Genomic DNA, 26,647 nt, shown 5'->3' with positions numbered 1-26,647 from the left:
TTTCATATGGTTTTGGAATTTCTAGATTTGGACATGGAGAGCCTGAGTTATGATGTTTCCGCTAGAATGCGTTTTGGTGAATCTGTTTTACATTTTGATGTAGAATCTTGCATTTTTGACCTGTTTACACTCAAAACTGGGTTGAGTGACCTTCTGTGATGTTGTAGCCCTGTCTTTTAGCTTCGAAATGGTGGGTCTTGTACCCTCATCAAATAATCGTAGTGAAATTGGTGCCATTACCGCAAAATGAGGTCAAAAACTGTTTTTTCAGGGCTAAAACTAATTCCATTTCCGGATTTTTCTGGTTTCCTCTAATGCTTATATATGCTTATGGAACCCTATTGTGATCGTGTTGGCATCGGTTTATGACTTGTAATCGAGTCTTCTTGTGCTTATTGGAATATTCTAGGGCTTGACTTTTATTTCCGGTCATTTTCCCAGCTAACTTTTGTACTTGGATAACCTTGAGCCTATTGAACGGCTGTGGTGATGAATGTATATTGAGTATGACTTTGGGAGTTGATTGAGGAAAATAATGAAACCGTGATGGCTGGAAAAGTAAGAAATGTAGGGGAGGTGCTGTCCAATTTTTCTAGGCCGATTGGTTCCTTTAAGTTTGAATTGGCTTGTGATAGAAATGAAGGGCTTTTGGGTTGTTGAACCTAGGTCTTCATGTTACCTTTTTGTTCCCAAAAATCATGTTTTGTACCCTTGCATTAGTAATTATTTGGCGAGGCATACGACCAGTAGTCGAGCCTCACATGTGCATTTTGTTTACTCGATTCTGGATGTGAAACCTTCAATTGGTTTACTTTGATTATTTTAGGGTTTCTTGGCGATTAAAGCCAATCCGAAGTGAAAACTTTTGAGGTATCTGTACTTGAACCGGTGACTGTTCCACTACCTGCTATCCGTTATGTGAAATATCTGAATATCTGAATACTTGATTTATGACTATTGAAGCCAAATACTGTTTTGATAAAATGGAGGCGAGGGTGTACTTTATCACACTCGTTCTCTGGTCTGTTCATATGCCAATTTTGAACGCGTATCTGAATCTGCTATCTGTATCTGTATCTGTATATGTTATCTGTATCTAATCTGTATCTGTTCTGACGTCGTTTGGAAGCTTGTGTCCAACGACCTTACCGTGACCTATGAGTTCAAATCCTGTGGCTAAGTTATTCGAGTCGAGCCGGCAAGGGCCTGGACGATTAGATAACGAACCACGGTAGTCTGTTTTGGGATCTTTGGGTATTGAGACCCTTGATTCCGGGTATACTCGAGTATTACCATTTCTGTTTCTGTTGAGGTGAGCGGGCCCGGTAAAGGGGTGTTTGGTGGACGGAATTTGGTGTAAAGTGGGGTCTACGGACGTGTTGGTTCTATATACGTTGACGGAGAGTCAACCGGCTTGGATCAAGTACTGCGCTGGAAAGCTGGCTCCTGAGAGCCACCTGTATCCTTCTGATTTGAATCATTGGTTCCTTTACTTTACGTCTGGCATGTGTACCTGATTTGTTAAATGTGAAATGCCATGATTTTACTGCTATATGTTTGGTACCTCATTGAGCGCAAGCTCACCCCTTTCTGTTCCTTTTTGTTTTCCTTACAGGAAAATAAATACTTTTGGACTGGATTTGACAATTGGCTGCCAAATTGAGCTAGTTGAACATATCTTTTGTATCGCTCATGTATTGAAACCCTAAATGTACTTTTGGGACCGTTTTCCTTTTTACTTGGCAAACCAGACATGTATCCACTGTTGAATACTTTTGTATGCCACTTTGGCTTGTAAATGCTAAGTTCAAGATGTGAATGTTTGCTTGATATTTGGTTGGGTTCTGACGGGTCGGTTACTATTCATAGCCGACTTCGGTTTCATTTTTTTTTTATTTTGACATTTTGATTTGTTTACCGCGTTGGTAAGTTCCGGAATGTATTAGCTCGCTCTATCCCGAACCGTTAGTCCTGGCGAGAGCTGGGCAGGCGGTCCGCCGAACCCTTTGATTCGCCTTAGGGGGAGGTAGGGCTGTCACAGTTGGTATCAGAGCCAGGTTCGCGTGGTCTCTGCGCGGAGTGAGCCTGGACTAAGTGGTGAATAGGTATGAAGGATTAAGTGCTCGTTCGAGCCTAAGCTCTGAATTGTGAATTTTATAGGCCTTAACTTTTCTTGTGGTATCTGAGGATGATAGATCGGTACGTCTGGTGGGAATTTTGATTGTAGATGGTTTACTCTTGGGACTGGCCAGCCCGAGAGGTGAATTGTCTTATTTCGGATTCTTGTGCCTGAGTACTCCAGAGTTGAGGCGGTGTTATGTAGGTGAGAGTTGCATTTTGGGAACATGAATAGGCTTTGTTCGACTGGAATGAGTACAAGAGGTTAATGGATATTTCATTTGTATAATAGGTGATGTGAGAGACCGGACGGGGTTATTTTAGCAAGGTTTGGGACGATATATCCCTTTTCTTTTGATTCGCTCGTATATTGTTACTACATGCCGTCGGTTGTATAATTGTGTATATGAATAATTGCCTGATTTGATACGTATTTGTATGTTTGATCATTTGTTTCCTTGATATGTGGAGTGTTATGTGCATATATGTTTATTTGTGTAATTGGTGGCCTCAATTTTAGATGCTTTAGTCAATTTCCTATTGCTATGTTTATTTACTAAAGTATCTTTGGGGGGGGGAAGAAAAGAAAAGAGAGGAAAAACAAAAATATGTATATATATATAATATCTAGCACATGGAAAGAAAACGGAGTCACGGACGTGGTCGTGGCCGTGGAACTAAGCGAGGCCAAGAACCAAGAGAAGAAAAGGGAAACAATAGCTGGACAAGGACCGAGAATGCCACTTGTACTTAGGAATGTAATTGACCCATTGTATTGCCCGATAGGCTAGCATCTGAGTTCCAGCAACTCCGTACGATGACACATTGGGTTGATACGTATCAAGAAATCGCGGTTCTCCGAGACGAAATAGAGGTTCAAAGGAGGCTAACCGAGTACTAGGAAGGGCGATGGAAGCAAGAGTATTCGGAGAAACTTGAGCTCTTACACCAAAACATGGAGCTAAAGAGGAAATACGAAGAGATTTCCAAGGAGACAGTAGCAATGGCACAAAGCAATACTTTTATGGGGATTCCAGAGGAAGCTCAAAAGACAGGAATTGCAAGGCCACAACTGAAGATCTTCCATGCAAAGAAAAAGGGTAAAGTTGGAAGGCCATTTGCTAAGAGGGGCCGTGGAGCGAGTGGTGTGACAAATTGTAGTTATTGTAGAAAATCCAATCATATTGAAGTAGATTGTTGGATAAAGGGGGAGGAGATGTCTGTGTTATGGGAGCGCCGAGCATCTGATTGCTAATTGCCCGGGTTTAGTGCCCGAAAAGAAGGGAACCCAGCTGCCAACCAAGACCGACCCTGGACCGTCAAGTGGAGAAGGGACTGGAATGAAGAACCTCGTTTCTTCTGACTCTGAAGACGGAGAAGGTACAGGCCATTGGTTACTTTAAATTTTGAAGGAAAAATTTCGAGGGCGAAATTTCCTTAAGGGGGAGAGAGTGTGAGAACCCGTAATTTTTCCATTTTCTAGGTTTTATTATATTTCTAGGTTTTCTTATCTTCAATGGTTTGTTTTCTGCACTTTCTGTATCCGGAAAATTTTCTAGATAATTTTTATGAGTAAATATAGTTTTTAGATGATTTTTCTAATATCGAATAGATTTTGAGAAATTAAGAGCGTATACCGGACGTGGGACCCACAAGTGCGAAAAGTTCGGAAAAATTCGGCCAACTAGGTTAAGTTTTGGATACTGGAATTAAATTATCGGGTGTTATGAGATATTTAGAGGTTGCCGAGTGGATAGGTGTGAGAGAGACAAAAGTTAGGCAAACCATTAATGCAAGTGACATGTGTCACTTAGAGATTAAATTCTACTTTTGACTTACTATTCATGCTTTTACCATTTTACCAAAATAACTCAAAAATTTGACCCAAAAATCCCCACAAATATCAAGCTCATAGCCGGCCCTCATTAGAGAGAAAAGAAAAGAAAAGCTCTTCCAAAATTGGATCCAAACTTGCTCAATCTTCCACTCCTACCGTTTAATTTTGGTTTTGCTCCACAAAACTCCTCCACTTGGTGATTTTAAAGTGATTGGTGAAGTTGCTTGGAAAGTTAAGGTGACCAATAGCTCTCTCTCTCTTGTTTCTAAGGTAAGTTGTGAAGAACCACCCTCCTCCTTTAATTGATGCTTAAATCATGCTTAGTGGTTGTATGAGATGCAAATTTATGGGTTATTTCTTGATTTGTGGTTGAAATGATGAAGTTTTATTATTTTTGGGGATTTTTCTGTTTTAATATAAGCATGATTGTGTGGCTATCTATGATGATTGGAAATGGTCTATATTGACTCTAGGAGGTGGAAAAAGTGATTAATTGCAACCAATTTCTGTTTTGGAAGAAAATTGAAAAACCTAGGGTTCTTAAGGGAGCATTCTGTACGAATTTTTAGGTCCTAGATAGAGGCCGAATTGGCCTTAGCTCAAAACATGAAAGTTGTAGGGAATGACATTTTGGAGGTGCCTACACAATTTCAGGTCAATCGGAGTAGTGTAGAATGAGATAAGTCGAAATTACTATTGCTGTTCTGGTTTTACCCGAAATTGAGAACTGCGCCTGTAATTGGTTGTTTTGGCTGGAATTGCTTCCGCATTGGTTGTTGAGGCCTTCTGATTAAATTTAGCCCTGTTTCTTAGCTTTCATATGGTTTTGGAATTTCTAGATTTGGACATGGAGAGCCTGAGTTATGATGTTTCCGCTAGAATGCGTTTTGGTGAATCTGTTTTACATTTTGATGTAGAATCTTGCATTTTTGACCTGTTTACACTCAAAACTGGGTTGAGTGACCTTCTGTGATGTTGTAGCCCTGTCTTTTAGCTTCGAAATGGTGGGTCTTGTACCCTCATCAAATAATCGTAGTGAAATTGGTGCCATTACCGCAAAATGAGGTCAAAAACTGTTTTTTCAGGGCTAAAACTAATTCCATTTCCGGATTTTTCTGGTTTCCTCTAATGCTTATATATGCTTATGGAACCCTATTGTGATCGTGTTGGCATCGGTTTATGACTTGTAATCGAGTCTTCTTGTGCTTATTGGAATATTCTAGGGCTTGACTTTTATTTCCGGTCATTTTCCCAGCTAACTTTTGTACTTGGATAACCTTGAGCCTATTGAACGGCTGTGGTGATGAATGTATATTGAGTATGACTTTGGGAGTTGATTGAGGAAAATAATGAAACCGTGATGGCTGGAAAAGTAAGAAATGTAGGGGAGGTGCTGTCCAATTTTTCTAGGCCGATTGGTTCCTTTAAGTTTGAATTGGCTTGTGATAGAAATGAAGGGCTTTTGGGTTGTTGAACCTAGGTCTTCATGTTACCTTTTTGTTCCCAAAAATCATGTTTTGTACCCTTGCATTAGTAATTATTTGGCGAGGCATACGACCAGTAGTCGAGCCTCACATGTGCATTTTGTTTACTCGATTCTGGATGTGAAACCTTCAATTGGTTTACTTTGATTATTTTAGGGTTTCTTGGCGATTAAAGCCAATCCGAAGTGAAAACTTTTGAGGTATCTGTACTTGAACCGGTGACTGTTCCACTACCTGCTATCCGTTATGTGAAATATCTGAATATCTGAATACTTGATTTATGACTATTGAAGCCAAATACTGTTTTGATAAAATGGAGGCGAGGGTGTACTTTATCACACTCGTTCTCTGGTCTGTTCATATGCCAATTTTGAACGCGTATCTGAATCTGCTATCTGTATCTGTATCTGTATATGTTATCTGTATCTAGATCTGTATCTGTTCTGACGTCGTTTGGAAGCTTGTGTCCAACGACCTTTCCGTGACCTATGAGTTCAAATCCTGTGGCTAAGTTATTCGAGTCGAGCCGGCAAGGGCCTGGACGATTAGATAACGAACCACGGTAGTCTGTTTTGGGATCTTTGGGTATTGAGACCCTTGATTCCGGGTATACTCGAGTATTACCATTTCTGTTTCTGTTGAGGTGAGCGGGCCCGGTAAAGGGGTGTTTGGTGGACGGAATTTGGTGTAAAGTGGGGTCTACGGACGTGTTGGTTCTATATACGTTGACGGAGAGTCAACCGGCTTGGATCAAGTACTGCGCTGGAAAGCTGGCTCCTGAGAGCCACCTGTATCCTTCTGATTTGAATCATTGGTTCCTTTACTTTACGTCTGGCATGTGTACCTGATTTGTTAAATGTGAAATGCCATGATTTTACTGCTATATGTTTGGTACCTCATTGAGCGCAAGCTCACCCCTTTCTGTTCCTTTTTGTTTTCCTTACAGGAAAATAAATACTTTTGGACTGGATTTGACAATTGGCTGCCAAATTGAGCTAGTTGAACATATCTTTTGTATCGCTCATGTATTGAAACCCTAAATGTACTTTTGGGACCGTTTTCCTTTTTACTTGGCAAACCAGACATGTATCCACTGTTGAATACTTTTGTATGCCACTTTGGCTTGTAAATGCTAAGTTCAAGATGTGAATGTTTGCTTGATATTTGGTTGGGTTCTGACGGGTCGGTTACTATTCATAGCCGACTTCGGTTTCATTTTTTTTTTATTTTGACATTTTGATTTGTTTACCGCGTTGGTAAGTTCCGGAATGTATTAGCTCGCTCTATCCCGAACCGTTAGTCCTGGCGAGAGCTGGGCAGGCGGTCCGCCGAACCCTTTGATTCGCCTTAGGGGGAGGTAGGGCTGTCACAGTTGGTATCAGAGCCAGGTTCGCGTGGTCTCTGCGCGGAGTGAGCCTGGACTAAGTGGTGAATAGGTATGAAGGATTAAGTGCTCGTTCGAGCCTAAGCTCTGAATTGTGAATTTTATAGGCCTTAACTTTTCTTGTGGTATCTGAGGATGATAGATCGGTACGTCTGGTGGGAATTTTGATTGTAGATGGTTTACTCTTGGGACTGGCCAGCCCGAGAGGTGAATTGTCTTATTTCGGATTCTTGTGCCTGAGTACTCCAGAGTTGAGGCGGTGTTATGTAGGTGAGAGTTGCATTTTGGGAACATGAATAGGCTTTGTTCGACTGGAATGAGTACAAGAGGTTAATGGATATTTCATTTGTATAATAGGTGATGTGAGAGACCGGACGGGGTTATTTTAGCAAGGTTTGGGACGATATATCCCTTTTCTTTTGATTCGCTCGTATATTGTTACTACATGCCGTCGGTTGTATAATTGTGTATATGAATAATTGCCTGATTTGATACGTATTTGTATGTTTGATCATTTGTTTCCTTGATATGTGGAGTGTTATGTGCATATATGTTTATTTGTGTAATTGGTGGCCTCAATTTTAGATGCTTTAGTCAATTTCCTATTGCTATGTTTATTTACTAAAGTATCTTTGGGGGGGGGAAGAAAAGAAAAGAGAGGAAAAACAAAAATATGTATATATATATAATATCTAGCACATGGAAAGAAAACGGAGTCACGGACGTGGTCGTGGCCGTGGAACTAAGCGAGGCCAAGAACCAAGAGAAGAAAAGGGAAACAATAGCTGGACAAGGACCGAGAATGCCACTTGTACTTAGGAATGTAATTGACCCATTGTATTGCCCGATAGGCTAGCATCTGAGTTCCAGCAACTCCGTACGATGACACATTGGGTTGATACGTATCAAGAAATCGCGGTTCTCCGAGACGAAATAGAGGTTCAAAGGAGGCTAACCGAGTACTAGGAAGGGCGATGGAAGCAAGAGTATTCGGAGAAACTTGAGCTCTTACACCAAAACATGGAGCTAAAGAGGAAATACGAAGAGATTTCCAAGGAGACAGTAGCAATGGCACAAAGCAATACTTTTATGGGGATTCCAGAGGAAGCTCAAAAGACAGGAATTGCAAGGCCACAACTGAAGATCTTCCATGCAAAGAAAAAGGGTAAAGTTGGAAGGCCATTTGCTAAGAGGGGCCGTGGAGCGAGTGGTGTGACAAATTGTAGTTATTGTAGAAAATCCAATCATATTGAAGTAGATTGTTGGATAAAGGGGGAGGAGATGTCTGTGTTATGGGAGCGCCGAGCATCTGATTGCTAATTGCCCGGGTTTAGTGCCCGAAAAGAAGGGAACCCAGCAGCCAACCAAGACCGACCCTGGACCGTCAAGTGGAGAAGGGACTGGAATGAAGAACCTCGTTTCTTCTGACTCTGAAGACGGAGAAGGTACAGGCCATTGGTTACTTTAAATTTTGAAGGAAAAATTTCGAGGGCGAAATTTCCTTAAGGGGGAGAGAGTGTGAGAACCCGTAATTTTTCCATTTTCTAGGTTTTATTATATTTCTAGGTTTTCTTATCTTCAATGGTTTGTTTTCTGCACTTTCTGTATCCGGAAAATTTTCTAGATAATTTTTATGAGTAAATATAGTTTTTAGATGATTTTTCTAATATCGAATAGATTTTGAGAAATTAAGAGCGTATACCGGACGTGGGACCCACAAGTGCGAAAAGTTCGGAAAAATTCGGCCAACTAGGTTAAGTTTTGGATACTGGAATTAAATTATCGGGTGTTATGAGATATTTAGAGGTTGCCGAGTGGATAGGTGTGAGAGAGACAAAAGTTAGGCAAACCATTAATGCAAGTGACATGTGTCACTTAGAGATTAAATTCTACTTTTGACTTACTATTCATGCTTTTACCATTTTACCAAAATAACTCAAAAATTTGACCCAAAAATCCCCACAAATATCAAGCTCATAGCCGGCCCTCATTAGAGAGAAAAGAAAAGAAAAGCTCTTCCAAAATTGGATCCAAACTTGCTCAATCTTCCACTCCTACCGTTTAATTTTGGTTTTGCTCCACAAAACTCCTCCACTTGGTGATTTTAAAGTGATTGGTGAAGTTGCTTGGAAAGTTAAGGTGACCAATAGCTCTCTCTCTCTTGTTTCTAAGGTAAGTTGTGAAGAACCACCCTCCTCCTTTAATTGATGCTTAAATCATGCTTAGTGGTTGTATGAGATGCAAATTTATGGGTTATTTCTTGATTTGTGGTTGAAATGATGAAGTTTTATTATTTTTGGGGATTTTTCTGTTTTAATATAAGCATGATTGTGTGGCTATCTATGATGATTGGAAATGGTCTATATTGACTCTAGGAGGTGGAAAAAGTGATTAATTGCAACCAATTTCTGTTTTGGAAGAAAATTGAAAAACCTAGGGTTCTTAAGGGAGCATTCTGTACGAATTTTTAGGTCCTAGATAGAGGCCGAATTGGCCTTAGCTCAAAACATGAAAGTTGTAGGGAATGACATTTTGGAGGTGCCTACACAATTTCAGGTCAATCGGAGTAGTGTAGAATGAGATAAGTCGAAATTACTATTGCTGTTCTGGTTTTACCCGAAATTGAGAACTGCGCCTGTAATTGGTTGTTTTGGCTGGAATTGCTTCCGCATTGGTTGTTGAGGCCTTCTGATTAAATTTAGCCCTGTTTCTTAGCTTTCATATGGTTTTGGAATTTCTAGATTTGGACATGGAGAGCCTGAGTTATGATGTTTCCGCTAGAATGCGTTTTGGTGAATCTGTTTTACGTTTTGATGTAGAATCTTGCATTTTTGACCTGTTTACACTCAAAACTGGGTTGAGTGACCTTCTGTGATGTTGTAGCCCTGTCTTTTAGCTTCGAAATGGTGGGTCTTGTACCCTCATCAAATAATCGTAGTGAAATTGGTGCCATTACCGCAAAATGAGGTCAAAAACTGTTTTTTCAGGGCTAAAACTAATTCCATTTCCGGATTTTTCTGGTTTCCTCTAATGCTTATATATGCTTATGGAACCCTATTGTGATCGTGTTGGCATCGGTTTATGACTTGTAATCGAGTCTTCTTGTGCTTATTGGAATATTCTAGGGCTTGACTTTTATTTCCGGTCATTTTCCCAGCTAACTTTTGTACTTGGATAACCTTGAGCCTATTGAACGGCTGTGGTGATGAATGTATATTGAGTATGACTTTGGGAGTTGATTGAGGAAAATAATGAAACCGTGATGGCTGGAAAAGTAAGAAATGTAGGGGAGGTGCTGTCCAATTTTTCTAGGCCGATTGGTTCCTTTAAGTTTGAATTGGCTTGTGATAGAAATGAAGGGCTTTTGGGTTGTTGAACCTAGGTCTTCATGTTACCTTTTTGTTCCCAAAAATCATGTTTTGTACCCTTGCATTAGTAATTATTTGGCGAGGCATACGACCAGTAGTCGGAACCACGGTAGTCTGTTTTGGGATCTTTGGGTATTGAGACCCTTGATTCCGGGTATACTCGAGTATTACCATTTCTGTTTCTGTTGAGGTGAGCGGGCCCGGTAAAGGGGTGTTTGGTGGACGGAATTTGGTGTAAAGTGGGGTCTACGGACGTGTTGGTTCTATATACGTTGACGGAGAGTCAACCGGCTTGGATCAAGTACTGCGCTGGAAAGCTGGCTCCTGAGAGCCACCTGTATCCTTCTGATTTGAATCATTGGTTCCTTTACTTTACGTCTGGCATGTGTACCTGATTTGTTAAATGTGAAATGCCATGATTTTACTGCTATATGTTTGGTACCTCATTGAGCGCAAGCTCACCCCTTTCTGTTCCTTTTTGTTTTCCTTACAGGAAAATAAATACTTTTGGACTGGATTTGACAATTGGCTGCCAAATTGAGCTAGTTGAACATATCTTTTGTATCGCTCATGTATTGAAACCCTAAATGTACTTTTGGGACCGTTTCCCTTTTTACTTGGCAAACCAGACATGTATCCACTGTTGAATACTTTTGTATGCCACTTTGGCTTGTAAATGCTAAGTTCAAGATGTGAATGTTTGCTTGATATTTGGTTGGGTTCTGACGGGTCGGTTACTATTCATAGCCGACTTCGGTTTCATTTTTTTTTTATTTTGACATTTTGATTTGTTTACCGCGTTGGTAAGTTCCGGAATGTATTAGCTCGCTCTATCCCGAACCGTTAGTCCTGGCGAGAGCTGGGCAGGCGGTCCGCCGAACCCTTTGGTTCGCCTTAGGGGGAGGTAGGGCTGTCACAGTTGGTATCAGAGCCAGGTTCGCGTGGTCTCTGCGCGGAGTGAGCCTGGACTAAGTGGTGAATAGGTATGAAGGATTAAGTGCTCGTTCGAGCCTAAGCTCTGAATTGTGAATTTTATAGGCCTTAACTTTTCTTGTGGTATCTGAGGATGATAGATCGGTACGTCTGGTGGGAATTTTGATTGTAGATGGTTTACTCTTGGGACTGGCCAGCCCGAGAGGTGAATTGTCTTATTTCGGATTCTTGTGCCTGAGTACTCCAGAGTTGAGGCGGTGTTATGTAGGTGAGAGTTGCATTTTGGGAACATGAATAGGCTTTGTTCGACTGGAATGAGTACAAGAGGTTAATGGATATTTCATTTGTATAATAGGTGATGTGAGAGACCGGACGGGGTTATTTTAGCAAGGTTTGGGACGATATATCCCTTTTCTTTTGATTCGCTCGTATATTGTTACTACATGCCGTCGGTTGTATAATTGTGTATATGAATAATTGCCTGATTTGATACGTATTTGTATGTTTGATCATTTGTTTCCTTGATATGTGGAGTGTTATGTGCATATATGTTTATTTGTGTAATTGGTGGCCTCAATTTTAGATGCTTTAGTCAATTTCCTATTGCTATGTTTATTTACTAAAGTATCTTTGGGGGGGGGAAGAAAAGAAAAGAGAGGAAAAACAAAAATATGTATATATATATAATATCTAGCACATGGAAAGAAAACGGAGTCACGGACGTGGTCGTGGCCGTGGAACTAAGCGAGGCCAAGAACCAAGAGAAGAAAAGGGAAACAATAGCTGGACAAGGACCGAGAATGCCACTTGTACTTAGGAATGTAATTGACCCATTGTATTGCCCGATAGGCTAGCATCTGAGTTCCAGCAACTCCGTACGATGACACATTGGGTTGATACGTATCAAGAAATCGCGGTTCTCCGAGACGAAATAGAGGTTCAAAGGAGGCTAACCGAGTACTAGGAAGGGCGATGGAAGCAAGAGTATTCGGAGAAACTTGAGCTCTTACACCAAAACATGGAGCTAAAGAGGAAATACGAAGAGATTTCCAAGGAGACAGTAGCAATGGCACAAAGCAATACTTTTATGGGGATTCCAGAGGAAGCTCAAAAGACAGGAATTGCAAGGCCACAACTGAAGATCTTCCATGCAAAGAAAAAGGGTAAAGTTGGAAGGCCATTTGCTAAGAGGGGCCGTGGAGCGAGTGGTGTGACAAATTGTAGTTATTGTAGAAAATCCAATCATATTGAAGTAGATTGTTGGATAAAGGGGGAGGAGATGTCTGTGTTATGGGAGCGCCGAGCATCTGATTGCTAATTGCCCGGGTTTAGTGCCCGAAAAGAAGGGAACCCAGCAGCCAACCAAGACCGACCCTGGACCGTCAAGTGGAGAAGGGACTGGAATGAAGAACCTCGTTTCTTCTGACTCTGAAGACGGAGAAGGTACAGGCCATTGGTTACTTTAAATTTTGAAGGAAAAATTTCGAGGGCGAAATTTCCTTAAGGGGGAGAGAGTGTGAGAACCCGTAATTTTTCCATTTTCTAGGTTTTATTATATTTCTAGGTTTTCTTATCTTCAATGGTTTGTTTTCTGCACTTTCTGTATCCGGAAAATTTTCTAGATAATTTTTATGAGTAAATATAGTTTTTAGATGATTTTTCTAATATCGAATAGATTTTGAGAAATTAAGAGCGTATACCGGACGTGGGACCCACAAGTGCGAAAAGTTCGGAAAAATTCGGCCAACTAGGTTAAGTTTTGGATACTGGAATTAAATTATCGGGTGTTATGAGATATTTAGAGGTTGCCGAGTGGATAGGTGTGAGAGAGACAAAAGTTAGGCAAACCATTAATGCAAGTGACATGTGTCACTTAGAGATTAAATTCTACTTTTGACTTACTATTCATGCTTTTACCATTTTACCAAAATAACTCAAAAATTTGACCCAAAAATCCCCACAAATATCAAGCTCATAGCCGGCCCTCATTAGAGAGAAAAGAAAAGAAAAGCTCTTCCAAAATTGGATCCAAACTTGCTCAATCTTCCACTCCTACCGTTTAATTTTGGTTTTGCTCCACAAAACTCCTCCACTTGGTGATTTTAAAGTGATTGGTGAAGTTGCTTGGAAAGTTAAGGTGACCAATAGCTCTCTCTCTCTTGTTTCTAAGGTAAGTTGTGAAGAACCACCCTCCTCCTTTAATTGATGCTTAAATCATGCTTAGTGGTTGTATGAGATGCAAATTTATGGGTTATTTCTTGATTTGTGGTTGAAATGATGAAGTTTTATTATTTTTGGGGATTTTTCTGTTTTAATATAAGCATGATTGTGTGGCTATCTATGATGATTGGAAATTGTCTATATTGACTCTAGGAGGTGGAAAAAGTGATTAATTGCAACCAATTTCTGTTTTGGAACTTTTGGGACCGTTTCCCTTTTTACTTGGCAAACCAGACATGTATCCACTGTTGAATACTTTTGTATGCCACTTTGGCTTGTAAATGCTAAGTTCAAGATGTGAATGTTTGCTTGATATTTGGTTGGGTTCTGACGGGTCGGTTACTATTCATAGCCGACTTCGGTTTCATTTTTTTTTTATTTTGACATTTTGATTTGTTTACCGCGTTGGTAATTTCCGGAATGTATTAGCTCGCTCTATCCCGAACCGTTAGTCCTGGCGAGAGCTGGGCAGGCGGTCCGCCGAACCCTTTGGTTCGCCTTAGGGAGAGGTGGGGCTGTCACAGTTGGTATCAGAGCCAGGTTCGCGTGGTCTCTGCGCGGAGTGAGCCTGGACTAAGTGGTGAATAGGTATGAAGGATTAAGTGCTCGTTCGAGCCTAAGCTCTGAATTGTGAATTTTATAGGCCTTAACTTTTCTTGTGGTATCTGAGGATCATAGATCGGTACGTCTGGTGGGAATTTTGATTGTAGATGGTTTACTCTTGGGACTGGCCAGCCCGAGAGGTGAATTGTCTTATTTCGGATTCTTGTGCCTGAGTACTCCAGAGTTGAGGTGGTGTTATGTAGGTGAGAGTTGCATTTTGGGAACATGAATAGGCTTTGTTCGACTGGAATGAGTACAAGAGGTTAATGGATATTTCATTTGTATAATAGGTGATGTGAGAGACCGGACGGGGTTATTTTAGCAAGGTTTGGGACGATATATCCCTTTTCTTTTGATTCGCTCGTATATTGTTACTGCATGCCTTCGGTTGTATAATTGTGTATATGAATAATTGCCTGATTTGATACGTATTTGTATGTTTGATCATTTGTTTCCTTGATATGTGGAGTGTTATGTGCATATATGTTTATTTGTGTAATTGGTGGCCTCAATTTTAGATGCTTTAGTCAATTTCCTATTGCTATGCTTATTTACTAAAGTATCTTTGGGGGGGGGGAAGAAAAGAAAAGAGAGGAAAAACAAAAATATGTATATATATATAATATCTAGCACATGGAAAGAAAACGGAGTCACGGACGTGGTCGTGGCCGTGGAACTAAGCGAGGCCAAGAACCAAGAGAAGAAAAGGGAAACAATAGCTGGACAAGGACCGAGAATGCCACTTGTACTTAGGAATGTAATTGACCCATTGTATTGCCCGATAGGCTAGCATCTGAGTTCCAGCAACTCCGTACGATGACACATTGGGTTGATACGTATCAAGAAATCGCGGTTCTCCGAGACGAAATAGAGGTTCAAAGGAGGCTAACCGAGTACTAGGAAGGGCGATGGAAGCAAGAGTATTCGGAGAAACTTGAGCTCTTACACCAAAACATGGAGCTAAAGAGGAAATACGAAGAGATTTCCAAGGAGACAGTAGCAATGGCACAAAGCAATACTTTTATGGGGAATCCAGAGGAAGCTCAAAAGACAGGAATTGCAAGGCCACAACTGAAGATCTTCCATGCAAAGAAAAAGGGTAAAGTTGGAAGGCCATTTGCTAAGAGGGGCCGTGGAGCGAGTGGTGTGACAAATTGTAGTTATTGTAGAAAATCCAATCATATTGAAGTAGATTGTTGGATAAAGGGGGAGGAGATGTCTGTGTTATGGGAGCGCCGAGCATCTGATTGCTAATTGCCCGGGTTTAGTGCCCGAAAAGAAGGGAACCCAGCAGCCAACCAAGACCGACCCTGGACCGTCAAGTGGAGAAGGGACTGGAATGAAGAACCTCGTTTCTTCTGACTCTGAAGACGGAGAAGGTACAGGCCATTGGTTACTTTAAATTTTGAAGGAAAAATTTCGAGGGCGAAATTTCCTTAAGGGGGAGAGAGTGTGAGAACCCGTAATTTTTCCATTTTCTAGGTTTTATTATATTTCTAGGTTTTCTTATCTTCAATGGTTTGTTTTCTGCACTTTCTGTATCCGGAAAATTTTCTAGATAATTTTTATGAGTAAATATAGTTTTTAGATGATTTTTCTAATATCGAATAGATTTTGAGAAATTAAGAGCGTATACCGGACGTGGGACCCACAAGTGCGAAAAGTTCGGAAAAATTCGGCCAACTAGGTTAAGTTTTGGATACTGGAATTAAATTATCGGGTGTTATGAGATATTTAGAGGTTGCCGAGTGGATAGGTGTGAGAGAGACAAAAGTTAGGCAAACCATTAATGCAAGTGACATGTGTCACTTAGAGATTAAATTCTACTTTTGACTTACTATTCATGCTTTTACCATTTTACCAAAATAACTCAAAAATTTGACCCAAAAATCCCCACAAATATCAAGCTCATAGCCGGCCCTCATTAGAGAGAAAAGAAAAGAAAAGCTCTTCCAAAATTGGATCCAAACTTGCTCAATCTTCCACTCCTACCGTTTAATTTTGGTTTTGCTCCAGAAAACTCCTCCACTTGGTGATTTTAAAGTGATTGGTGAAGTTGCTTGGAAAGTTAAGGTGACCAATAGCTCTCTCTCTCTTGTTTCTAAGGTAAGTTGTGAAGAACCACCCTCCTCCTTTAATTGATGCTTAAATCATGCTTAGTGGTTGTATGAGATGCAAATTTATGGGTTATTTCTTGATTTGTGGTTGAAATGATGAAGTTTTATTATTTTTGGGGATTTTTCTGTTTTAATATAAGCATGATTGTGTGGCTATCTATGATGATTGGAAATTGTCTATATTGACTCTAGGAGGTGGAAAAAGTGATTAATTGCAACCAATTTCTGTTTTGGAACTTTTGGGACCGTTTCCCTTTTTACTTGGCAAACCAGACATGTATCCACTGTTGAATACTTTTGTATGCCACTTTGGCTTGTAAATGCTAAGTTCAAGATGTGAATGTTTGCTTGATATTTGGTTGGGTTCTGACGGGTCGGTTACTATTCATAGCCGACTTCGGTTTCATTTTTTTTTTATTTTGACATTTTGATTTGTTTACCGCGTTGGTAATTTCCGGAATGTATTAGCTCGCTCTATCCCGAACCGTTAGTCCTGGCGAGAGCTGGGCAGGCGGTCCGCCGAACCCTTTGGTTCGCCTTAGGGAGAGGTGGGGCTGTCACAGTTGGTATCAGAGCCAGGTTCGCGTGGTCTCTGCGCGGAGTGAGCCTGGACTAAGTGGTGAATAGGTATGAAGGATTAAGTGCTCGTTCGAGCCTAAGCTCTGAATTGTGAATTTTATAGGCCTTAACTTTTCTTGTGGTATCTGAGGATCATAGATCGGTACGTCTGGTGGGAATTTTGATTGTAGATGGTTTACTCTTGGGACTGGCCAGCCCGAGAGGTGAATTGTCTTATTTCGGATTCTTGTGCCTGAGTACTCCAGAGTTGAGGCGGTGTTATGTAGGTGAGAGTTGCATTTTGGGAACATGAATAGGCTTTGTTCGACTGGAATGAGTACAAGAGGTTAATGGATATTTCATTTGTATAATAGGTGATGTGAGAGACCGGACGGGGTTATTTTAGCAAGGTTTGGGACGATATATCCCTTTTCTTTTGATTCGCTCGTATATTGTTACTACATGCCTTCGGTTGTATAATTGTGTATATGAATAATTGCCTGATTTGATACGTATTTGTATGTTTGATCATTTGTTTCCTTGATATGTGGAGTGTTATGTGCATATATGTTTATTTGTGTAATTGGTGGCCTCAATTTTAGATGCTTTAGTCAATTTCCTATTGCTATGCTTATTTACTAAAGTATCTTTGGGGGGGGGGGAAGAAAAGAAAAGAGAGGAAAAACAAAAATATGTATATATATATAATATCTAGCACATGGAAAGAAAACGGAGTCACGGACGTGGTCGTGGCCGTGGAACTAAGCGAGGCCAAGAACCAAGAGAAGAAAAGGGAAACAATAGCTGGACAAGGACCGAGAATGCCACTTGTACTTAGGAATGTAATTGACCCATTGTATTGCCCGATAGTCTAGCATCTGAGTTCCAGCAACTCCGTACGATGACACATTGGGTTGATACGTATCAAGAAATCGCGGTTCTCCGAGACGAAATAGAGGTTCAAAGGAGGCTAACCGAGTACTAGGAAGGGCGATGGAAGCAAGAGTATTCGGAGAAACTTGAGCTCTTACACCAAAACATGGAGCTAAAGAGGAAATACGAAGAGATTTCCAAGGAGACAGTAGCAATGGCACAAAGCAATACTTTTATGGGGAATCCAGAGGAAGCTCAAAAGACAGGAATTGCAAGGCCACAACTGAAGATCTTCCATGCAAAGAAAAAGGGTAAAGTTGGAAGGCCATTTGCTAAGAGGGGCCGTGGAGCGAGTGGTGTGACAAATTGTAGTTATTGTAGAAAATCCAATCATATTGAAGTAGATTGTTGGATAAAGGGGGAGGAGATGTCTGTGTTATGGGAGCGCCGAGCATCTGATTGCTAATTGCCCGGGTTTAGTGCCCGAAAAGAAGGGAACCCAGCAGCCAACCAAGACCGACCCTGGACCGTCAAGTGGAGAAGGGACTGGAATGAAGAACCTCGTTTCTTCTGACTCTGAAGACGGAGAAGGTACAGGCCATTGGTTACTTTAAATTTTGAAGGAAAAATTTCGAGGGCGAAATTTCCTTAAGGGGGAGAGAGTGTGAGAACCCGTAATTTTTCCATTTTCTAGGTTTTATTATATTTCTAGGTTTTCTTATCTTCAATGGTTTGTTTTCTGCACTTTCTGTATCCGGAAAATTTTCTAGATAATTTTTATGAGTAAATATAGTTTTTAGATGATTTTTCTAATATCGAATAGATTTTGAGAAATTAAGAGCGTATACCGGACGTGGGACCCACAAGTGCGAAAAGTTCGGAAAAATTCGGCCAACTAGGTTAAGTTTTGGATACTGGAATTAAATTATCGGGTGTTATGAGATATTTAGAGGTTGCCGAGTGGATAGGTGTGAGAGAGACAAAAGTTAGGCAAACCATTAATGCAAGTGACATGTGTCACTTAGAGATTAAATTCTACTTTTGACTTACTATTCATGCTTTTACCATTTTACCAAAATAACTCAAAAATTTGACCCAAAAATCCCCACAAATATCAAGCTCATAGCCGGCCCTCATTAGAGAGAAAAGAAAAGAAAAGCTCTTCCAAAATTGGATCCAAACTTGCTCAATCTTCCACTCCTACCGTTTAATTTTGGTTTTGCTCCAGAAAACTCCTCCACTTGGTGATTTTAAAGTGATTGGTGAAGTTGCTTGGAAAGTTAAGGTGACCAATAGCTCTCTCTCTCTTGTTTCTAAGGTAAGTTGTGAAGAACCACCCTCCTCCTTTAATTGATGCTTAAATCATGCTTAGTGGTTGTATGAGATGCAAATTTATGGGTTATTTCTTGATTTGTGGTTGAAATGATGAAGTTTTATTATTTTTGGGGATTTTTCTGTTTTAATATAAGCATGATTGTGTGGCTATCTATGATGATTGGAAATTGTCTATATTGACTCTAGGAGGTGGAAAAAGTGATTAATTGCAACCAATTTCTGTTTTGGAACTTTTGGGACCGTTTCCCTTTTTACTTGGCAAACCAGACATGTATCCACTGTTGAATACTTTTGTATGCCACTTTGGCTTGTAAATGCTAAGTTCAAGATGTGAATGTTTGCTTGATATTTGGTTGGGTTCTGACGGGTCGGTTACTATTCATAGCCGACTTCGGTTTCATTTTTTTTTTATTTTGACATTTTGATTTGTTTACCGCGTTGGTAATTTCCGGAATGTATTAGCTCGCTCTATCCCGAACCGTTAGTCCTGGCGAGAGCTGGGCAGGCGGTCCGCCGAACCCTTTGGTTCGCCTTAGGGAGAGGTGGGGCTGTCACAGTTGGTATCAGAGCCAGGTTCGCGTGGTCTCTGCGCGGAGTGAGCCTGGACTAAGTGGTGAATAGGTATGAAGGATTAAGTGCTCGTTCGAGCCTAAGCTCTGAATTGTGAATTTTATAGGCCTTAACTTTTCTTGTGGTATCTGAGGATCATAGATCGGTACGTCTGGTGGGAATTTTGATTGTAGATGGTTTACTCTTGGGACTGGCCAGCCCGAGAGGTGAATTGTCTTATTTCGGATTCTTGTGCCTGAGTACTCCAGAGTTGAGGCGGTGTTATGTAGGTGAGAGTTGCATTTTGGGAACATGAATAGGCTTTGTTCGACTGGAATGAGCACAAGAGGTTAATGGATATTTCATTTGTATAATAGGTGATGTGAGAGACCGGACGGGGTTATTTTAGCAAGGTTTGGGACGATATATCCCTTTTCTTTTGATTCGCTCGTATATTGTTACTACATGCCTTCGGTTGTATAATTGTGTATATGAATAATTGCCTGATTTGATACGTATTTGTATGTTTGATCATTTGTTTCCTTGATATGTGGAGTGTTATGTGCATATATGTTTATTTGTGTAATTGGTGGCCTCAATTTTAGATGCTTTAGTCAATTTCCTATTGCTATGCTTATTTACTAAAGTATCTTTGGGGGGGGGGAAGAAAAGAAAAGAGAGGAAAAACAAAAATATGTATATATATATAATATCTAGCACATGGAAAGAAAACGGAGTCACGGACGTGGTCGTGGCCGTGGAACTAAGCGAGGCCAAGAACCAAGAGAAGAAAAGGGAAACAATAGCTGGACAAGGACCGAGAATGCCACTTGTACTTAGGAATGTAATTGACCCATTGTATTGCCCGATAGTCTAGCATCTGAGTTCCAGCAACTCCGTACGATGACACATTGGGTTGATACGTATCAAGAAATCGCGGTTCTCCGAGACGAAATAGAGGTTCAAAGGAGGCTAACCGAGTACTAGGAAGGGCGATGGAAGCAAGAGTATTCGGAGAAACTTGAGCTCTTACACCAAAACATGGAGCTAAAGAGGAAATACGAAGAGATTTCCAAGGAGACAGTAGCAATGGCACAAAGCAATACTTTTATGGGGAATCCAGAGGAAGCTCAAAAGACAGGAATTGCAAGGCCACAACTGAAGATCTTCCATGCAAAGAAAAAGGGTAAAGTTGGAAGGCAATTTGCTAAGAGGGGCCGTGGAGCGAGTGGTGTGACAAATTGTAGTTATTGTAGAAAATCCAATCATATTGAAGTAGATTGTTGGATAAAGGGGGAGGAGATGTCTGTGTTATGGGAGCGCCGAACATCTGATTGCTAATTGCCCGGGTTTAGTGCCCGAAAAGAAGGGAACCCAGCAGCCAACCAAGACCGACCCTGGACCGTCAAGTGGAGAAGGGACTGGAATGAAGAACCTCGTTTCTTCTGACTCTGAAGACGGAGAAGGTACAGGCCATTGGTTACTTTAAATTTTGAAGGAAAAATTTCGAGGGCGAAATTTCCTTAAGGGGGAGAGAGTGTGAGAACCCGTAATTTTTCCATTTTCTAGGTTTTATTATATTTCTAGGTTTTCTTATCTTCAATGGTTTGTTTTCTGCACTTTCTGTATCCGGAAAATTTTCTAGATAATTTTTATGAGTAAATATAGTTTTTAGATGATTTTTCTAATATCGAATAGATTTTGAGAAATTAAGAGCGTATACCGGACGTGGGACCCACAAGTGCGAAAAGTTCGGAAAAATTCGGCCAACTAGGTTAAGTTTTGGATACTGGAATTAAATTATCGGGTGTTATGAGATATTTAGAGGTTGCCGAGTGGATAGGTGTGAGAGAGACAAAAGTTAGGCAAACCATTAATGCAAGTGACATGTGTCACTTAGAGATTAAATTCTACTTTTGACTTACTATTCATGCTTTTACCATTTTACCAAAATAACTCAAAAATTTGACCCAAAAATCCCCACAAATATCAAGCTCATAGCCGGCCCTCATTAGAGAGAAAAGAAAAGAAAAGCTCTTCCAAAATTGGATCCAAACTTGCTCAATCTTCCACTCCTACCGTTTAATTTTGGTTTTGCTCCAGAAAACTCCTCCACTTGGTGATTTTAAAGTGATTGGTGAAGTTGCTTGGAAAGTTAAGGTGACCAATAGCTCTCTCTCTCTTGTTTCTAAGGTAAGTTGTGAAGAACCACCCTCCTCCTTTAATTGATGCTTAAATCATGCTTAGTGGTTGTATGAGATGCAAATTTATGGGTTATTTCTTGATTTGTGGTTGAAATGATGAAGTTTTATTATTTTTGGGGATTTTTCTGTTTTAATATAAGCATGATTGTGTGGCTATCTATGATGATTGGAAATTGTCTATATTGACTCTAGGAGGTGGAAAAAGTGATTAATTGCAACCAATTTCTGTTTTGGAACTTTTGGGACCGTTTCCCTTTTTACTTGGCAAACCAGACATGTATCCACTGTTGAATACTTTTGTATGCCACTTTGGCTTGTAAATGCTAAGTTCAAGATGTGAATGTTTGCTTGATATTTGGTTGGGTTCTGACGGGTCGGTTACTATTCATAGCCGACTTCGGTTTCATTTTTTTTTTATTTCGACATTTTGATTTGTTTACCGCGTTGGTAATTTCCGGAATGTATTAGCTCGCTCTATCCCGAACCGTTAGTCCTGGCGAGAGCTGGGCAGGCGGTCCGCCGAACCCTTTGGTTCGCCTTAGGGAGAGGTGGGGCTGTCACAGTTGGTATCAGAGCCAGGTTCGCGTGGTCTCTGCGCGGAGTGAGCCTGGACTAAGTGGTGAATAGGTATGAAGGATTAAGTGCTCGTTCGAGCCTAAGCTCTGAATTGTGAATTTTATAGGCCTTAACTTTTCTTGTGGTATCTGAGGATCATAGATCGGTACGTCTGGTGGGAATTTTGATTGTAGATGGTTTACTCTTGGGACTGGCCAGCCCGAGAGGTGAATTGTCTTATTTCGGATTCTTGTGCCTGAGTACTCCAGAGTTGAGGCGGTGTTATGTAGGTGAGAGTTGCATTTTGGGAACATGAATAGGCTTTGTTCGACTGGAATGAGCACAAGAGGTTAATGGATATTTCATTTGTATAATAGGTGATGTGAGAGACCGGACGGGGTTATTTTAGCAAGGTTTGGGACGATATATCCCTTTTCTTTTGATTCGCTCGTATATTGTTACTACATGCCTTCGGTTGTATAATTGTGTATATGAATAATTGCCTGATTTGATACGTATTTGTATGTTTGATCATTTGTTTCCTTGATATGTGGAGTGTTATGTGCATATATGTTTATTTGTGTAATTGGTGGCCTCAATTTTAGATGCTTTAGTCAATTTCCTATTGCTATGCTTATTTACTAAAGTATCTTTGGGGGGGGGGAAGAAAAGAAAAGAGAGGAAAAACAAAAATATGTATATATATATAATATCTAGCACATGGAAAGAAAACGGAGTCACGGACGTGGTCGTGGCCGTGGAACTAAGCGAGGCCAAGAACCAAGAGAAGAAAAGGGAAACAATAGCTGGACAAGGACCGAGAATGCCACTTGTACTTAGGAATGTAATTGACCCATTGTATTGCCCGATAGTCTAGCATCTGAGTTCCAGCAACTCCGTACGATGACACATTGGGTTGATACGTATCAAGAAATCGCGGTTCTCCGAGACGAAATAGAGGTTCAAAGGAGGCTAACCGAGTACTAGGAAGGGCGATGGAAGCAAGAGTATTCGGAGAAACTTGAGCTCTTACACCAAAACATGGAGCTAAAGAGGAAATACGAAGAGATTTCCAAGGAGACAGTAGCAATGGCACAAAGCAATACTTTTATGGGGAATCCAGAGGAAGCTCAAAAGACAGGAATTGCAAGGCCACAACTGAAGATCTTCCATGCAAAGAAAAAGGGTAAAGTTGGAAGGCAATTTGCTAAGAGGGGCCGTGGAGCGAGTGGTGTGACAAATTGTAGTTATTGTAGAAAATCCAATCATATTGAAGTAGATTGTTGGATAAAGGGGGAGGAGATGTCTGTGTTATGGGAGCGCCGAACATCTGATTGCTAATTGCCCGGGTTTAGTGCCCGAAAAGAAGGGAACCCAGCAGCCAACCAAGACCGACCCTGGACCGTCAAGTGGAGAAGGGACTGGAATGAAGAACCTCGTTTCTTCTGACTCTGAAGACGGAGAAGGTACAGGCCATTGGTTACTTTAAATTTTGAAGGAAAAATTTCGAGGGCGAAATTTCCTTAAGGGGGAGAGAGTGTGAGAACCCGTAATTTTTCCATTTTCTAGGTTTTATTATATTTCTAGGTTTTCTTATCTTCAATGGTTTGTTTTCTGCACTTTCTGTATCCGGAAAATTTTCTAGATAATTTTTATGAGTAAATATAGTTTTTAGATGATTTTTCTAATATCGAATAGATTTTGAGAAATTAAGAGCGTATACCGGACGTGGGACCCACAAGTGCGAAAAGTTCGGAAAAATTCGGCCAACTAGGTTAAGTTTTGGATACTGGAATTAAATTATCGGGTGTTATGAGATATTTAGAGGTTGCCGAGTGGATAGGTGTGAGAGAGACAAAAGTTAGGCAAACCATTAATGCAAGTGACATGTGTCACTTAGAGATTAAATTCTACTTTTGACTTACTATTCATGCTTTTACCATTTTACCAAAATAACTCAAAAATTTGACCCAAAAATCCCCACAAATATCAAGCTCATAGCCGGCCCTCATTAGAGAGAAAAGAAAAGAAAAGCTCTTCCAAAATTGGATCCAAACTTGCTCAATCTTCCACTCCTACCGTTTAATTTTGGTTTTGCTCCAGAAAACTCCTCCACTTGGTGATTTTAAAGTGATTGGTGAAGTTGCTTGGAAAGTTAAGGTGACCAATAGCTCTCTCTCTCTTGTTTCTAAGGTAAGTTGTGAAGAACCACCCTCCTCCTTTAATTGATGCTTAAATCATGCTTAGTGGTTGTATGAGATGCAAATTTATGGGTTATTTCTTGATTTGTGGTTGAAATGATGAAGTTTTATTATTTTTGGGGATTTTTCTGTTTTAATATAAGCATGATTGTGTGGCTATCTATGATGATTGGAAATTGTCTATATTGACTCTAGGAGGTGGAAAAAGTGATTAATTGCAACCAATTTCTGTTTTGGAACTTTTGGGACCGTTTCCCTTTTTACTTGGCAAACCAGACATGTATCCACTGTTGAATACTTTTGTATGCCACTTTGGCTTGTAAATGCTAAGTTCAAGATGTGAATGTTTGCTTGATATTTGGTTGGGTTCTGACGGGTCGGTTACTATTCATAGCCGACTTCGGTTTCATTTTTTTTTTATTTCGACATTTTGATTTGTTTACCGCGTTGGTAATTTCCGGAATGTATTAGCTCGCTCTATCCCGAACCGTTAGTCCTGGCGAGAGCTGGGCAGGCGGTCCGCCGAACCCTTTGGTTCGCCTTAGGGAGAGGTGGGGCTGTCACAGTTGGTATCAGAGCCAGGTTCGTGTGGTCTCTGCGCGGAGTGAGCCTGGACTAAGTGGTGAATAGGTATGAAGGATTAAGTGCTCGTTCGAGCCTAAGCTCTGAATTGTGAATTTTATAGGCCTTAACTTTTCTTGTGGTATCTGAGGATCATAGATCGGTACGTCTGGTGGGAATTTTGATTGTAGATGGTTTACTATTGGGACTGGCCAGCCCGAGAGGTGAATTGTCTTATTTCGGATTCTTGTGCCTGAGTACTCCAGAGTTGAGGCGGTGTTATGTAGGTGAGAGTTGCATTTTGGGAACATGAATAGGCTTTGTTCGACTGGAATGAGTACAAGAGGTTAATGGATATTTCATTTGTATAATAGGTGATGTGAGAGACCGGACGGGGTTATTTTAGCAAGGTTTGGGACGATATATCCCTTTTCTTTTGATTCGCTCGTATATTGTTACTACATGCCTTCGGTTGTATAATTGTGTATATGAATAATTGCCTGATTTGATACGTATTTGTATGTTTGATCATTTGTTTCCTTGATATGTGGAGTGTTATGTGCATATATGTTTATTTGTGTAATTGGTGGCCTCAATTTTAGATGCTTTAGTCAATTTCCTATTGCTATGCTTATTTACTAAAGTATCTTTGGGGGGGAAGAAAAGAAAAGAGAGGAAAAACAAAAATATGTATATATATATAATATCTAGCACATGGAAAGAAAACGGAGTCACGGACGTGGTCGTGGCCGTGGAACTAAGCGAGGCCAAGAACCAAGAGAAGAAAAGGGAAACAATAGCTGGACAAGGACCGAGAATGCCACTTGTACTTAGGAATGTAATTGACCCATTGTATTGCCCGATAGTCTGGCATCTGAGTTCCAGCAACTCCGTACGATGACACATTGGGTTGATACGTATCAAGAAATCGCGGTTCTCCGAGACGAAATAGAGGTTCAAAGGAGGCTAACCGAGTACTAGGAAGGGCGATGGAAGCAAGAGTATTCGGAGAAACTTGAGCTCTTACACCAAAACATGGAGCTAAAGAGGAAATACGAAGAGATTTCCAAGGAGACAGTAGCAATGGCACAAAGCAATACTTTTATGGGGAATCCAGAGGAAGCTCAAAAGACAGGAATTGCAAGGCCACAACTGAAGATCTTCCATGCAAAGAAAAATGGTAAAGTTGGAAGGCCATTTGCTAAGAGGGGCCGTGGAGCGAGTGGTGTGACAAATTGTAGTTATTGTAGAAAATCCAATCATATTGAAGTAGATTGTTGGATAAAGGGGGAGGAGATGTCTGTGTTATGGGAGCGCCGAGCATCTGATTGCTAATTGCCCGGGTTTAGTGCCCGAAAAGAAGGGAACCCAGCAGCCAACCAAGACCGACCCTGGACCGTCAAGTGGAGAAGGGACTGGAATGAAGAACCTCGTTTCTTCTGACTCTGAAGACGGAGAAGGTACAGGCCATTGGTTACTTTAAATTTTGAAGGAAAAATTTCGAGGGCGAAATTTCCTTAAGGGGGAGAGAGTGTGAGAACCCGTAATTTTTCCATTTTCTAGGTTTTATTATATTTCTAGGTTTTCTTATCTTCAATGGTTTGTTTTCTGCACTTTCTGTATCCGGAAAATTTTCTAGATAATTTTTATGAGTAAATATAGTTTTTAGATGATTTTTCTAATATCGAATAGATTTTGAGAAATTAATAGCGTATACCGGACGTGGGACCCACAAGTGCGAAAAGTT

The sequence above is a fragment of the Coffea arabica genome, chromosome 7e, assembly GCF_036785885.1.
Source record: "Coffea arabica cultivar ET-39 chromosome 7e, Coffea Arabica ET-39 HiFi, whole genome shotgun sequence".
Taxonomy (NCBI): domain Eukaryota; kingdom Viridiplantae; phylum Streptophyta; class Magnoliopsida; order Gentianales; family Rubiaceae; genus Coffea; species Coffea arabica.
The sequence above is the reverse complement of the archived record's forward strand: the minus strand, read 5'-3'. Positions refer to the sequence as shown.